Source organism: Aulonocara stuartgranti (assembly GCF_965226115.1).
Source record: "Aulonocara stuartgranti genome assembly, chromosome: 19".
Lineage (NCBI taxonomy): Eukaryota > Metazoa > Chordata > Actinopteri > Cichliformes > Cichlidae > Aulonocara > Aulonocara stuartgranti.
Genome location: NC_138955.1, coordinates 30,117,810 through 30,131,262, shown reverse-complemented (window position 1 = coordinate 30,131,262; position 13,453 = coordinate 30,117,810). Strand labels below are relative to the sequence as shown.

At 38.8% G+C, this 13,453-nt stretch overlaps 1 long non-coding RNA gene across 12 annotated transcripts; it reads right to left on the bottom strand.

The window, feature by feature from the left end:
• Window positions 1–300: 300 nt before the first annotated feature.
• Window positions 301–11,236, bottom strand: LOC309696134. 12 transcript variants are annotated; one of them, XR_014273355.1, is made up of 12 exons: window positions 10,824–11,236; window positions 9,245–9,426; window positions 9,062–9,119; window positions 8,655–8,879; window positions 8,014–8,170; window positions 7,653–7,761; window positions 7,428–7,547; window positions 7,124–7,285; window positions 3,138–3,251; window positions 2,255–2,412; window positions 1,771–1,828; window positions 301–817 (listed from the first exon to the last, which is right to left on the bottom strand). It is a non-coding gene; the product is annotated as an uncharacterized lncRNA (long non-coding RNA). The 12 variants fall into 12 exon arrangements; XR_014273357.1 differs by having other exon boundaries at window positions 8,655–9,119; window positions 10,824–10,904; window positions 11,136–11,236; XR_014273346.1 differs by having other exon boundaries at window positions 8,655–9,146.
• Between the last annotated feature and the right edge of the window lie 2,217 nt (window positions 11,237–13,453).

The window sequence follows — 13,453 nt, the reverse complement described above, 5'->3', positions numbered from 1 at the left end:
GAAATGATTTGCAAAGTGTGAAAGTGTTACAGCTGCAGAGAGCTATGGCGGTATCTATGGAAGCTGTTTACATAGATAATAATATACGATGTAACCATGGAGACAGTCAGTCACGTGAGCTAGCGGTGCACGTTTACTACAGTGAATAAGGTGATTGAGTGCACAGCGTCCACACTCTGCAGGGGGTAAAGACATTACTTCAATATTGTTTTATATTGATATATATTTGCCTTCTGTTGACCATCACCTCAGGTTCACCATTACAGTTTCAGCATACAAATGCACACTGTCTAAACACATTCAAAAACTCATGTCTCAGAAATAAGCACAGCTGTTCATGTTTGTCATTAGAGTTTTATTTGTAAGAAAATTATGAACTTCATATTGTGCATTAAATAAAAGAACATTTCACAACTCTTGAGTCAACAGAAACAGGTAACAGAAATGTCTCTAATGTGTACAGTGTAGTGTAAGCATTAAAAGATCATAAAGGAAACACTAACATTTATGTGAAACTAATTGTAATAAAAAATGAGCAGGTGCTTTATAGATTTAAAAGAAAGAATCTGAAAACAACACTTTTTTGGTCTAAGTGATCAAAGTAGAAAACAGAACTGATGTTCAAGAACAAACCGTAGCTGCACTAATATTACACATCTCGATCGTTGTACTGAACAGACATGTTGCTTTTAAAACCACATGCAGTGTGTGACCATGACTGTTCACTGAGACCATGGACGCCACTTCGCTGAAGCATTCTTATTCTTCTTCTTGCCATTAAATTGGAAGCAGAAGCAGCACGAGCTGATTTGATCTACTGAAAGGAAAAAGCAGAACATCTGAGTTGAAACCAGTCAGCTGAAATCATTAAGACAGGAACAAATTCAATGCAGTGTCTCAAGTGGCTTAGCCTGTTACAACTGTTGATACAAGCTAAATACGGTTAACACACAGTGTCAGGGAGCTCCAGTGTGGGAACTAGTGGCTTTAGGTTTGTAGTCATTTAACTTTCATCCATTCATTCATTTAATTCAGGAGGAAGAAATGCCAGGTTGGTGCAGGCTGGTTACATGCATTTGGTCCCATGCTGTCTTTAATTAAATGACTTGGTTCATTTTATGGCTGGGCTGTATGTGGGGTTATATCATGTTATTTGGGCAGGAGTACCTGTCCCCTGTTAGACTTAGAAAGTTTCTCCATAAGTAGAGTTTCTAACTCTTCTAGCACATCTGTGGCTGACAGCTTTTTGGTGGCTCTTTTTACCCCACACTGGTTGTGAGTGTGTAAATAGCCCCACTAGTTCTTTTGGGTTGCAGTTAACTTGGGAGGAAGGGGTGGGTATGCCATGATTAGGTGAATAACAATTATATGGGATACATAAATTTCACAATGCATGCATATATCTCTATCAATTAAACCTGGCCTGAGGGCTGCCATTTTTTACATTCAGTTATTTCTCTTAGAAATGTTGGAACTAAATAATGAATGTGTTACAGTTAAAGTGAAACACTGGTCAGTGTAAATGGCTCATTGGGACACAGAAACCTTTAAATTAAACCTGATATCTAGTGTCAAACAATATCAAAGCTGTAAAAGATGTTTACAGTCAGAATTTATAAAACTTTGATTGTAAATAAATTCAAACAAGTGAGCTTTTCTCTTTGTGCTGAATATCAACACTGTGGTTTCTTAGACTGTAAGCTTTACTTTAGTGCAACCAGTTGCAGAAGCTGCCACTCCAAATGTCTTTTGATAACAAGAAAAAAATACCTTTTCAGTCCACGGCCTGAAGTTCTTCTCCGACATCTTCTGCAATCGGCTTTGTCTGCTGGTTTGAAGACAATAAACCACAAAAAAGATGATTTAGTCACTTTGTCTGTGTCATGCAGCTCGAATGTGTCGTGTAAAGATGTTGAATAGCCGTCGTTATCCCTCTGCTGCGTCAGTAGGATTTTACTGTTCAGCATCTCATTGATATGTGAGGAATGCTAATGTAACACGATAACAGACTTACATCATTAAAACATAAAGGGCAGGAGATATTTAGATATTTTTATATTTATATTACATTTTATAGCTGACGGATATTACTAAATAGATAGAATTTACTAAATAGCTGGATGAACATGAAAAATATGTCTATAATAACAAATGACCATGAGAGCCAGTAGAATTAATTCAGCTGGACACTCGAAAGATGTCCTTAAATGCTCTTTAAGTGGCAGAACAGATGAACAAACAGTTAATCGCTTACTTGAGATGAAATCTGCTCAGCTACTTTGAAAACAGCTTCTAACTGGTTCCTCCTTTAACAGGATGACTGCTCAGGGGTAATGCCATCATGCAATCCAGCAACCTTTATGGTTCTGCTTTGATTCACCAGGAACTATTAGGGAAACCTTCCAGCGCCTCCTGTGAAAGACGCAGGCATAAACACACAAACATTTATTAACATGTTCCACAGTGTTCCAGTTTGATTTTCTCATCCTGTGGACAACAACGTACATGGATGCAGGTTTATTGTTAACTTTTGTAAGGTTTATTTAGTGAACATATCCAGCTGCAGCTCCACTGTGATCCTGAACTGGATAAGCACTTAAGAAAATGTGTCAATAAATGGACAAACATCAACTTACTATATTTATCCAAACAGATGGGACCAATAATGCTTCACTGAGTTAGAGACTTTAACGTCTCTTCTATGTAAGAATGTCTCGTGCTGATATACCTGCAAACTTGACAACAAAGGTTTTTCAGACTACATGTAGCTGTCCTCTATGTCAGCTAACACGGTTACATTCATGTCACACTTATTTCTGCTTTCCCATTTTATAATTATTACTTACATTTTGATTAGATACCTTGATTTTGTAAATAATCAGATTACATAATTGGAATACAATGTATCCAATTCAGGATTGCGGGAGGATGAAGCCTATCCCAGCTGATACAGGACAAAGACAGGCTGCCAGTTTATTGCAGGGCTAACACAATATGTGTAACAGAAAATCCACTTAAATGTTTGATATTTCTTATAATAATCATAATTATGACTATTATTTAAAGGTTTCTTCATAAATACATTTAGATTTTTTATAACCCCTAAAATATAAACCTGAGCTGTTTCAGATTCTGACCTCTGACCTCAGTGACCTGGCTGTGTCCTCACTGCAGCTCCCTCTTGGAAGTACGTCTGCTTCTTGTCTTCCCCCAGTGTTGACCGCCTGATATCAAGATATCACGTACTGTAACTGAGGAACAAAAAAGGACAAACACTTGCCTTCATTTAAAAGTACATTCATACAGAGATAATCTATGGAAAGACACTAGTTCACAGTTTGGGAGGAATCAGTTCCTGTGAAACATTTCTGTAAATGAACATCATGTGGAGAATGAATGAAATGAGTTCTTCAGGTGACTCAGCAGTCCCACACTGACAAATGAAATCTAGTTAAACTATTAAGCATATTTGCTCTTCTGAAATCTGTGTTAAATAACAACAAACATAAATTAGTAACAAAAACTACAGCTGAGTATAGGCTTTACAAACCACCAGAAGCTATAATGCTAAATTTTAATCTTCAAATGTTTCTGAGCCGTCTTCAACCTGCTTTTAACACATTAAAGTCTCAATAAATAAAGTCAATGCAGACTCAATCCTAAATGTTCAGCACACAGAGACACAGAGGTACTGTTTAAAGTTTAGTGTTAACTTGAGTCACTGATCATTCACAGTATTACAGAGTCTGGAAGTCTTTGCATGATGTCCACGTCACTGTAAGTTTCTAGCTGACTCTCAGGTGTCCCAGCAGGAAAGAGTAATAATAACCTGCATCCTGAGGTTTGTCATGCAGGATTAAAGGAGCCAAGCTTTGTTCACACAGCTAGGATTGTATTTTACACTGACCCTGGGTCAGTATCAACTTCAAGAAGACAGCTGTAACTGTTGATACACACATATTTATGGCTTTGCCTTATAGAATTCAGCATCTCAGTGCTGAGGAAATAGGTTTTAAAGCTGTGTGAGCTAAGATTTTCAAATTATTCACATAATGAAAACCTATACTTTGTTTCGGGCGAGTTCCCCATTCAAATGCATGCAATCGTCAGAAACGCACTGTGTTGACAAAATAAAGCGTTTTTGTACAACTTCATATAAATAGCTGTAACTTTTGATAGAAGACTCAGACAAACATATTTATCTATTTATCTATAGTCTATAAGGCAAAGCCATAAATATGTGTGTGTGAGTCTTCTCTCAAAATTTACAGCTGTCTTTATGAAGTTTATGGAAAAACGCTTTATTTCACCACGTTAGTGCGTTTCTCGCTATTACATGCATTTTGAATGGAGTTCTCGCCCGACACAAAGTATAGGTTTTAATTTGTGAATAACTTGAAAATTTTAGCTCAAACAGCTGCAAAACCTATTTCCTCAGCACGGAGATGCTGAATTCTATAAGGCAAAGCCATAAATATGTGTGTGTGTGTGAGTCCTCTATCAAAAGTTACAGCTGTCTTCATGAAGTTGATACTGACCCAGGGTCAGTGTAAAATACAAGTTATTCACATAATGAAAACTTATACTTTGTTTCGTGCAAGAACTCCATTCAAATGCATGTAATAGTCAGAAACGCACTGTCTCGGCGAAATGAAGCCTTTTTGTACAACTTCATGAAGTTAGCTGTAACTTTTGATAAAAGGCTCAAAGCAGAGGGATAACGACGGCTATTCAACATCGTTACACGACACATTCGAGCTGCATGACACAGACAAAGTGACTAAATCATCTTTTTTGTGGTTTATTGTCTTCAAACCAGCAGACAAAGCCGATTGCAGAAGATGTCGGAGAAGAACTTCAGGCCGTGTACTGAAAAGGTATTTTTTTCTTGTTATCAAAAGACATTTGGAGTGGCAGCTTCTGCAACTGGTTGCACTAAAGTAAAGCTTACAGTCTAAGAAACCACAGTGTTGATATTCAGCACAAAGAGAAAAGCTCACTTGTTTGAATTTATTTACAATCAAAGTTTTATAAATTCTGACTGTAAACATCTTTTACAGCTTTGATATTGTTTGACACTAGATATCAGGTTTAATTTAAAGGTTTCTGTGTCCCAATGAGCCATTTACACTGACCAGTGTTTCACTTTAACTGTAACACATTCATTATTTAGTTCCAACATTTCTAAGAGAAATAACTGAATGTAAAAAATGGCAGCCCTCAGGCCAGGTTTAATTGATAGAGATATATGCATGCATTGTGAAATTTATGTATCCCATATAATTGTTATTCACCTAATCATGGCATACCCACCCCTTCCTCCCAAGTTAACTGCAACCCAAAAGAACTAGTGGGGCTATTTACACACTCACAACCAGTGTGGGGTAAAAAGAGCCACCAAAAAGCTGTCAGCCACAGATGTGCTAGAAGAGTTAGAAACTCTACTTATGGAGAAACTTTCTAAGTCTAACAGGGGACAGGTACTCCTGCCCAAATAACATGATATAACCCCACATACAGCCCAGCCATAAAATGAACCAAGTCATTTAATTAAAGACAGCATGGGACCAAATGCATGTAACCAGCCTGCACCAACCTGGCATTTCTTCCTCCTGAATTAAATGAATGAATGGATGAAAGTTAAATGACTACAAACCTAAAGCCACTAGTTCCCACACTGGAGCTCCCTGACACTGTGTGTTAACCGTATTTAGCTTGTATCAACAGTTGTAACAGGCTAAGCCACTTGAGACACTGCATTGAATTTGTTCCTGTCTTAATGATTTCAGCTGACTGGTTTCAACTCAGATGTTCTGCTTTTTCCTTTCAGTAGATCAAATCAGCTCGTGCTGCTTCTGCTTCCAATTTAATGGCAAGAAGAAGAATAAGAATGCTTCAGCGAAGTGGCGTTCATGGTCTCAGTGAACAGTCATGGTCACACACTGCATGTGGTTTTAAAAGCAACATGTCTGTTCAGTACAACGATCGAGATGTGTAATATTAGTGCAGCTACGGTTTGTTCTTGAACATCAGTTCTGTTTTCTACTTTGATCACTTAGACCAAAAAAGTGTTGTTTTCAGATTCTTTCTTTTAAATCTATAAAGCACCTGCTCATTTTTTATTACAATTAGTTTCACATAAATGTTAGTGTTTCCTTTATGATCTTTTAATGCTTACACTACACTGTACACATTAGAGACATTTCTGTTACCTGTTTCTGTTGACTCAAGAGTTGTGAAATGTTCTTTTATTTAATGCACAATATGAAGTTCATAATTTTCTTACAAATAAAACTCTAATGACAAACATGAACAGCTGTGCTTATTTCTGAGACATGAGTTTTTGAATGTGTTTAGACAGTGTGCATTTGTATGCTGAAACTGTAATGGTGAACCTGAGGTGATGGTCAACAGAAGGCAAATATATATCAATATAAAACAATATTGAAGTAATGTCTTTACCCCCTGCAGAGTGTGGACGCTGTGCACTCAATCACCTTATTCACTGTAGTAAACGTGCACCGCTAGCTCACGTGACTGACTGTCTCCATGGTTACATCGTATATTATTATCTATGTAAACAGCTTCCATAGATACCGCCATAGCTCTCTGCAGCTGTAACACTTTCACACTTTGCAAATCATTTCACGATTTTGATAGTTATGAAGACAGAATATGTTTTTAAGGTCATGCTAGGCGGTTGCTATGGTGGTTGCTGTGGACTTGGCTGGACCGCGTCCGATTCCTGTTATTAGCTGTCTGCCGTAGGAAGGCTGCGTTCCATTTACAAGTAGTGACAGTCTGCCGCAACTCGAACTCAAACCCCGCTTTGTTCTTTAATTATAGGCCTTTTATAGCCGTTCATGACACACACACACACATAAAGCATTTTGCCTCACCATGAGAATGGAACTTTACCTAAGCTAACCTTTAAAATATCTGATATAGGATATAAAAATGAAGCAACCAGAGATTTAATGATGAAGACTCTGGGTTCTGTAGTGACCTGAATGACTCTTTGCATACAATTTATTGAAGAGGACTTTAGAATGCACTTTACATTTAGACTGTTGCTGTTTAATTTTTTACATTGTTGCGGTGTTATGTCATGAATAAGGTTCACCTGCTGGGGATTTGATGGATCAGATCATCATAATCAATGGGTCCTGAGGTGGGCGGGACTGTCTCTGGTGATGTCACCATGAAGGAACAGCATCTGGCACGTGTTGCTGAAACATCCCAGTACACTGGTGTAGTTTCCTCTCCAGCTGTGTGACATTTGACACTTCAACATTAAGGGGAAGAAGAAGAAACAGTGTTAGGTCAGGTGACCACATGGTTTCTAAAGTAACTGACAGGAAGTAACCAGGCCGTTAGAAATGGATGGCATGTGTTTAGAGTTACTGGAGTTGGGTAACTCTACTTACCAAAAGCAGAAGCACACAGATGAAGGATCAGATGCTGAATGTTGCAGGAACATGCTCGTGCGGTGGTCATTCAGTGCTGCTCCGGCAGGTTAGACAGTCCAAGACTGATATGCTGCCCATCTGAGAGTTTGAAAACACACATGCAAAGATTTATTTTGTATTACAGTCAAAGTTGGATGTTCATTTTTGTCCTTTAAAAATGTTTGTGTATTTGAAAGCACTAACATTTAAGGATGACTTGGATCGTCTCCTTTAAAGGGGAGACAAGTGTATCCACTGATCTACGTCACTTTACCTGGATGATGACTCCTCTCCCCCTCACTCAGAAACACTCCTAATATAACCAAGCAAATAAATAATATTGAAGATTTACTTACATCATTACAAAAACATCAAAAACATCTCCCTTTGATTCTATTTCTCCATTCCTGCTGAACATCAGGCAACAAATATCTCAATAAATCACAGTAAAATGTAAAGCACATGTTTTCTCTGCTTTGTCTAACCTCTGCAGAGCCTCTGTCAAGAAAAACATATCTGTAAGCATAAAACAAATATACATTTCATAACACGTCACTGGACAAACCTCGGTTAGTTGATTTCCTCTGTGCAGTGCAGACGAACATCAGTCAGCAAGTCAAGGTGGTGAGATGGACTGGTGTCCTTTGTGACTCTGCTGGTTCTTCTGAGGAAACACCACCGTCTCTCCACACCGTCACCATTTGTGAGCACAAACTGCCGCTCTGCCAGCATGTAGGAAATCACATATCACACACACAGGGGTGAAGAAACATTAGAGCTCAACTTTGGATACTTTAGATCTAAACAGATCAAAGTAGCTCTTAGCTTCAACAATCAGTGAACAGACAAACAATGATACCATACTGATTCTGTATGAATACAATATGGTATTTTCAATACAGGTGTCAAATTAATTCATTAAAACTACTACAGATATATGTATATTTTTTTTTTTGATAAATTAGTTTGCTAAATTATAAGAATATATTTTTTTTCATTTAACAATTGCAACTGAAAGAAATTAAATATTGAACAAAAATATATTGTCACATTCTGAGCATGCTCAGCATGCTGAAAGACTTGAAGTTGCTACAGATTTTAAGAAGTGATAATTATAGGGAAAAAACTTCTCTTTTTCATCCGTTTAATCAAACATTTGATGCCTCAGCTGTCTCAGTCCTATAGCGTTCTGCAACTACAACTAACCTGAAGCTTGGATTTGGCTGCAGGTGCCCCTGTACATCCTTCTCAGCAGCACACATGTGGGTACCATTTAATCACACTTCTTCCTGAGCTTTGCTTCATCACAAGACCAAAGGTGGCATCCCGTGTCACGGTCATATCATCATCCAGAAGAAACATTTGAAGAAACATCATGGAGAAGAAACATTTACGCGCCTCCTGGTTTTGTTTTCTGATCCTGCAAAAAGACTGAGGACAACAAAGCCCAGAGAACACGAGATACACAACATCCAACATTCAGACTCAACAGCCTCCATAAATGAAGAGCACCAGGTTGGTTCAGTTATAGTAGATATGAGCATACTTCACATTACTGGGTATGAATAATAATCAAGAGACAAACTTTAAAGATGCAGAGCATGATGTCCCACCATCAGACTGTAAACAAACATCCACCAGGCTTCTTTGCTGGCAAAATTGATGATTCTCCTATCAGGGATCAGTAACAGTATTAACCTGTGGTATAAGCAGCAGTCACTGAAATATTACTGTTTCAGATAAGAAATCTAGCACATAAAAGCCAGGGTGGGAGGGATCTCTGCAAACTGACTTACCTCTGCAAGTATGAAGCTCAACAAAAATCTGACTCTCCAGTCACAGACAAACAAAAAACTCCAGCTGGGAGATAGAAAACGCTGTCTGGGTCTTGCTGGATGTTGCTGGTCAGAGTCCACACATTAGCAGAGTGCTTCTTGGTCCCACTGACCCATATGGACAGTGACTGTGGAGAACTGTTCTGGAAAACAGAAAAGAGAATTAAAATAACAAAAAGCCAAAGAGGATTTCCACAAAGACTCTCTTGGAATCAGCAATCAAAAAATCACTGGTTCATATTTCAATTAAATATGAACAGGTTCCTTAAATGTACGCATTTCAGATCTGATTTAATTTAATTTCCTTCACACAGCACATTCGTCCAGGCTGACAGGTAAACATAGAATTAATCTCAGGTAACATGACTCATAGTAGAGATTCAGTAAGAAAGATTGCAGGCTCTAATATTATTACCACACAATCCAAGGACACACCAACAGCTCAGATTTCTAGAACTATTTAAACAAATGTCTTCTGAATATTCAATTCATGTTCACAGTGGGAGGGTGGGGGGTGTCGTGGAATTTTTTAAATAAAGTCTGCAACACAGAAAGAGCTGTGATCAAGCTATTTATTACTGCGCACAGGAGAGCAAACACACATCAAACATCACAGTTCAGTCATGTCAGCTCTGCTACTTCAGCGTTATCAGCACCTGTAAAGGGAGTTGTTTTCTCAAACTGCTGAAGTAAGTTCATCTAGTTTTAGAAACTTTCATTGAACAGTCTATAACAGTGTCACAACTAAGCATATGCATAAGCACTTAAATGCTTTAAATGAGAATAACATAAAATTTCTATTACAGGAGCTAGAGCCTGTCCCAGTAGTCATAGGTAGAGCACACCTGGACAGGTCACCAGTCTGTCAGAGGACTAACACAGATGCAGCCTGACTCAATCCTAAATGTTCAGCACACAGAGAGTTTAGTGTTAACTTGAGTCACTGATCATTTGCAGTATTACAGAGTCTGGCAGTCTTTGCATGATGTCCACGTCACTGTACGTTTCTAGCTGACTCTCAGGTGTGACAGGTGTGCCAGCAGGAAAGAGTAATAATAGCCTGCATCCTGAGGTTTTTCATGCAGGATTAAAGGAGCCAGGCTTTGTTCACACAGCTAGGATTGTATTTTACACTGACCCTGGGTCAGTATAAGTATCATACAGTTTAAACGAAGCACTGAAACTTGCACATATTTATTACAGATGCACTGAAGCTAATCGAGATATTTGCTGTCAGTCTGTGGCTGCGATTAAACACTTTACTGGAAACTTTATTAACTAGTACTTCGTCAGTCATGACAGAAGCTAATATTTCTGTGCTAACATCGTTTAAACAGTAACAGCTTTACTCCAATATAAGCTAACGTTTACACCGTAACTTTAAGCTAGCACCATAAAGACGGTAAAACACATAATAACATCTACAAATGCATCTTAAAGCTGTTATATTAGCACTCGGTGTATTACTAAGATAACCACATTAACATTATTGACACTCGCTGACTTTTTCTATAAATGCTGTCCGTTTAAATGGTATTACCTGTAAACACTGCTGTATCCACCGGATTGCAGCCAGAGTGGATTCTGGAGTCTTCCCACGCTCCTGTTAGTGATCCTCCATCTGGATGGATGATAACAACCTTCTGAACAATCTAGCAGGAGATGTTCCATATCTATGGGACTGATTTGTGCTAATAACGCCCATTGTATGGACTGATAACAGCCGAAGCGGGTGAATAAAGTCACCCAGTCGCTAGCTGTGCCATTACCCAGCATACACCAGCACAATATTAGGCACAGCACCACCATAGACATTTTCAGTGGTTTTGAATGCAGGACATGGTTATCTTACCTTGTAAAATGCATGACAATAAAACAGCTAACCACCATAAAATGGTATTGTGTGTGTATGTATGTGCGTGTGTGTGTGTGAGAGAGAGAGAGAAAGAGAGGGGGGGGGGGGGGGGGAGAGATCAAAGGCGTGCGTTTATGTTTTTTCTTGATCAAGAGTGTGCCTCCTCTCTCTTATTGGATGTATGGTATAGCATGTTTATTCAGGTGCACCTTTGAAGTCTATGAGAATACTTTGCAGCCTGGTCTGAGTGGTCATTTCTGCACAGACACAATGAAGCGTGCACTCTGTTTAGAGGAGGCTGTTGCTGCAGTTTTGCACTCTCCACAAGCAGTGGAGATACTTCTGACAGCGAAGAAGAATTTTTGCCAGGCACCGAGGAGCTTTGCAGCTCATGTGCGGAGGAGGAGAAGGAGAAGAAGGAAGAAGAGCAGGAGGAAGAGACAAGACTGGAGGATGGCCAGTGGAGATCTAAAAATGGAGAAATCATGTGGCAACCCACACACGAAGAGGTCCTGCCATTTTTTCCTCCCCCATTTTAACCCCAGGACCAACCCATTATGCAATTCGTATAGGATCAGCAGCCCTGTGAGCACTTTCCATCTTTTTTTTGCAGAGGACATTATGCAGCTAATCCTGCATTTCACCAACCTGCAGGGGCAACAGGTCAGTAAAAGACTGGAAGGACATAGATGAGGAGTTGCAGGCTTACATGGGGCTTGTGATGCTGGCTGGCCTGTACAGGTCTCAACATGAAACGACAACAAGCCTGTGAAATGGGGAGACAGGGCTCTTCTGTTTCCTGCTACCAAGTCCAGGACTCTGGGAAGAGAAAGCCCCACATCATCCTGGATTATAACAAATGCAAAGGGGCTGTGGATCATCTGGACCAGGTAAGCACAATTATAAGTCATTTATTTGCCAAATTGTTTACCGTTTCTCATTGTTATAACTGATAAAGTCAGATAATGTGATTATAATAGTTTTGATATGAGATGATAGTTTTAGACTATGATAGTTTTGATAGTTACAGTAAGGAGGGGGGGGGGTTCAGTTTGACGCCCACAGGCAGGAAGAATCTCTTGCTTATGGCTGTATAAATCTGTTCATGTCACCTGATCATTTCTTTTTGTTTTGCAGGTTTGTGGCAACTACTCCTCTCCGTAGGAGGACACGTAGGTGGCCCATGTGTCTGTTCTACCGCATGATCGAGGTAAGCTGCTATAATGCTTTCATTCAGACAGCTGTAACTTTTGATAGAAGACGCATATACACATATTTATGGCTTTATCTTATAAAGTTCGATATCCCCGTGTTGAGCAAACAGGTTTTGCAGCTGTTTGATCTAAGATTTTCAAGTTATTCACAAAATGAATACCTATACTTTGTTTCGTGCGACAACTCCATTCAAATGCATGTAATAGTCAGAAACGCACTGAAATAAAGCGTTCACAACTTCATGAAGACAGCTCTAACTTTTGATAGGAGACTCAGATATGCGTATTTATGGCTTTATCTTATCGAATTCAATATCCCCGTGTTGAGCAAACAGTTTTAAAGCTATTTGAGCTAAGATTTTTAAGTTATTCACAAGATGAAAACCTATACTTTGTTTCGTGCGAGAACTCCATTCAAATGCATGTAATAGTCAGAAACGCACTGTCTTGGCGAAATAAAGTGTTTTTGTACAGCTTCATGAAGTTACCTGTAACTTTTGATAGAAGGCTCAGACACACATCAATATGGCTTTGCCTTATACAATTGAGCATCTCCGTGCTGGGGAAACAGGTTTTGCAGCTGTTTGAGCCAAGATCTTCCAGTTATTGAAAAAATGAAAACCTATACTTTGTTTCGTGCGAGAACTCCATTCAAATGCATGTAACAGTCAGAAACGCACTGTCTTGGCGAAATAAAGCGTTCACAACTTCATGAAGACAGCTCAACCTTTTGATAGGAAACTCAGATATACGTATTTATGGCTTTATCTTATAGAATTCAATATCCCCGTGTTGAGCAAACAGTTTTAAAGCTATATGAGCTAAGATTTTTAAGTTATTCACAACATAAAAAGCTATACTTTGTTTCGTGTGAGAACTCCTTTCACATGCATGTAATAGTCAGAAACGCACTGTCTCGGCGAAATAAAGCCTTTTTGTACAACTTCATGAAGTTAGCTGTAACTTTTGATAGAAGGCTCAGATTTACGTATTTATGGCTTTATCTTATAATATTCAATATACCTGTGTTGAGCAAACAGGTTTGAGCTAAGATTTTCAAGATATTCACAAGATGAAAACCTATACTTTGTTTCGTGCGAG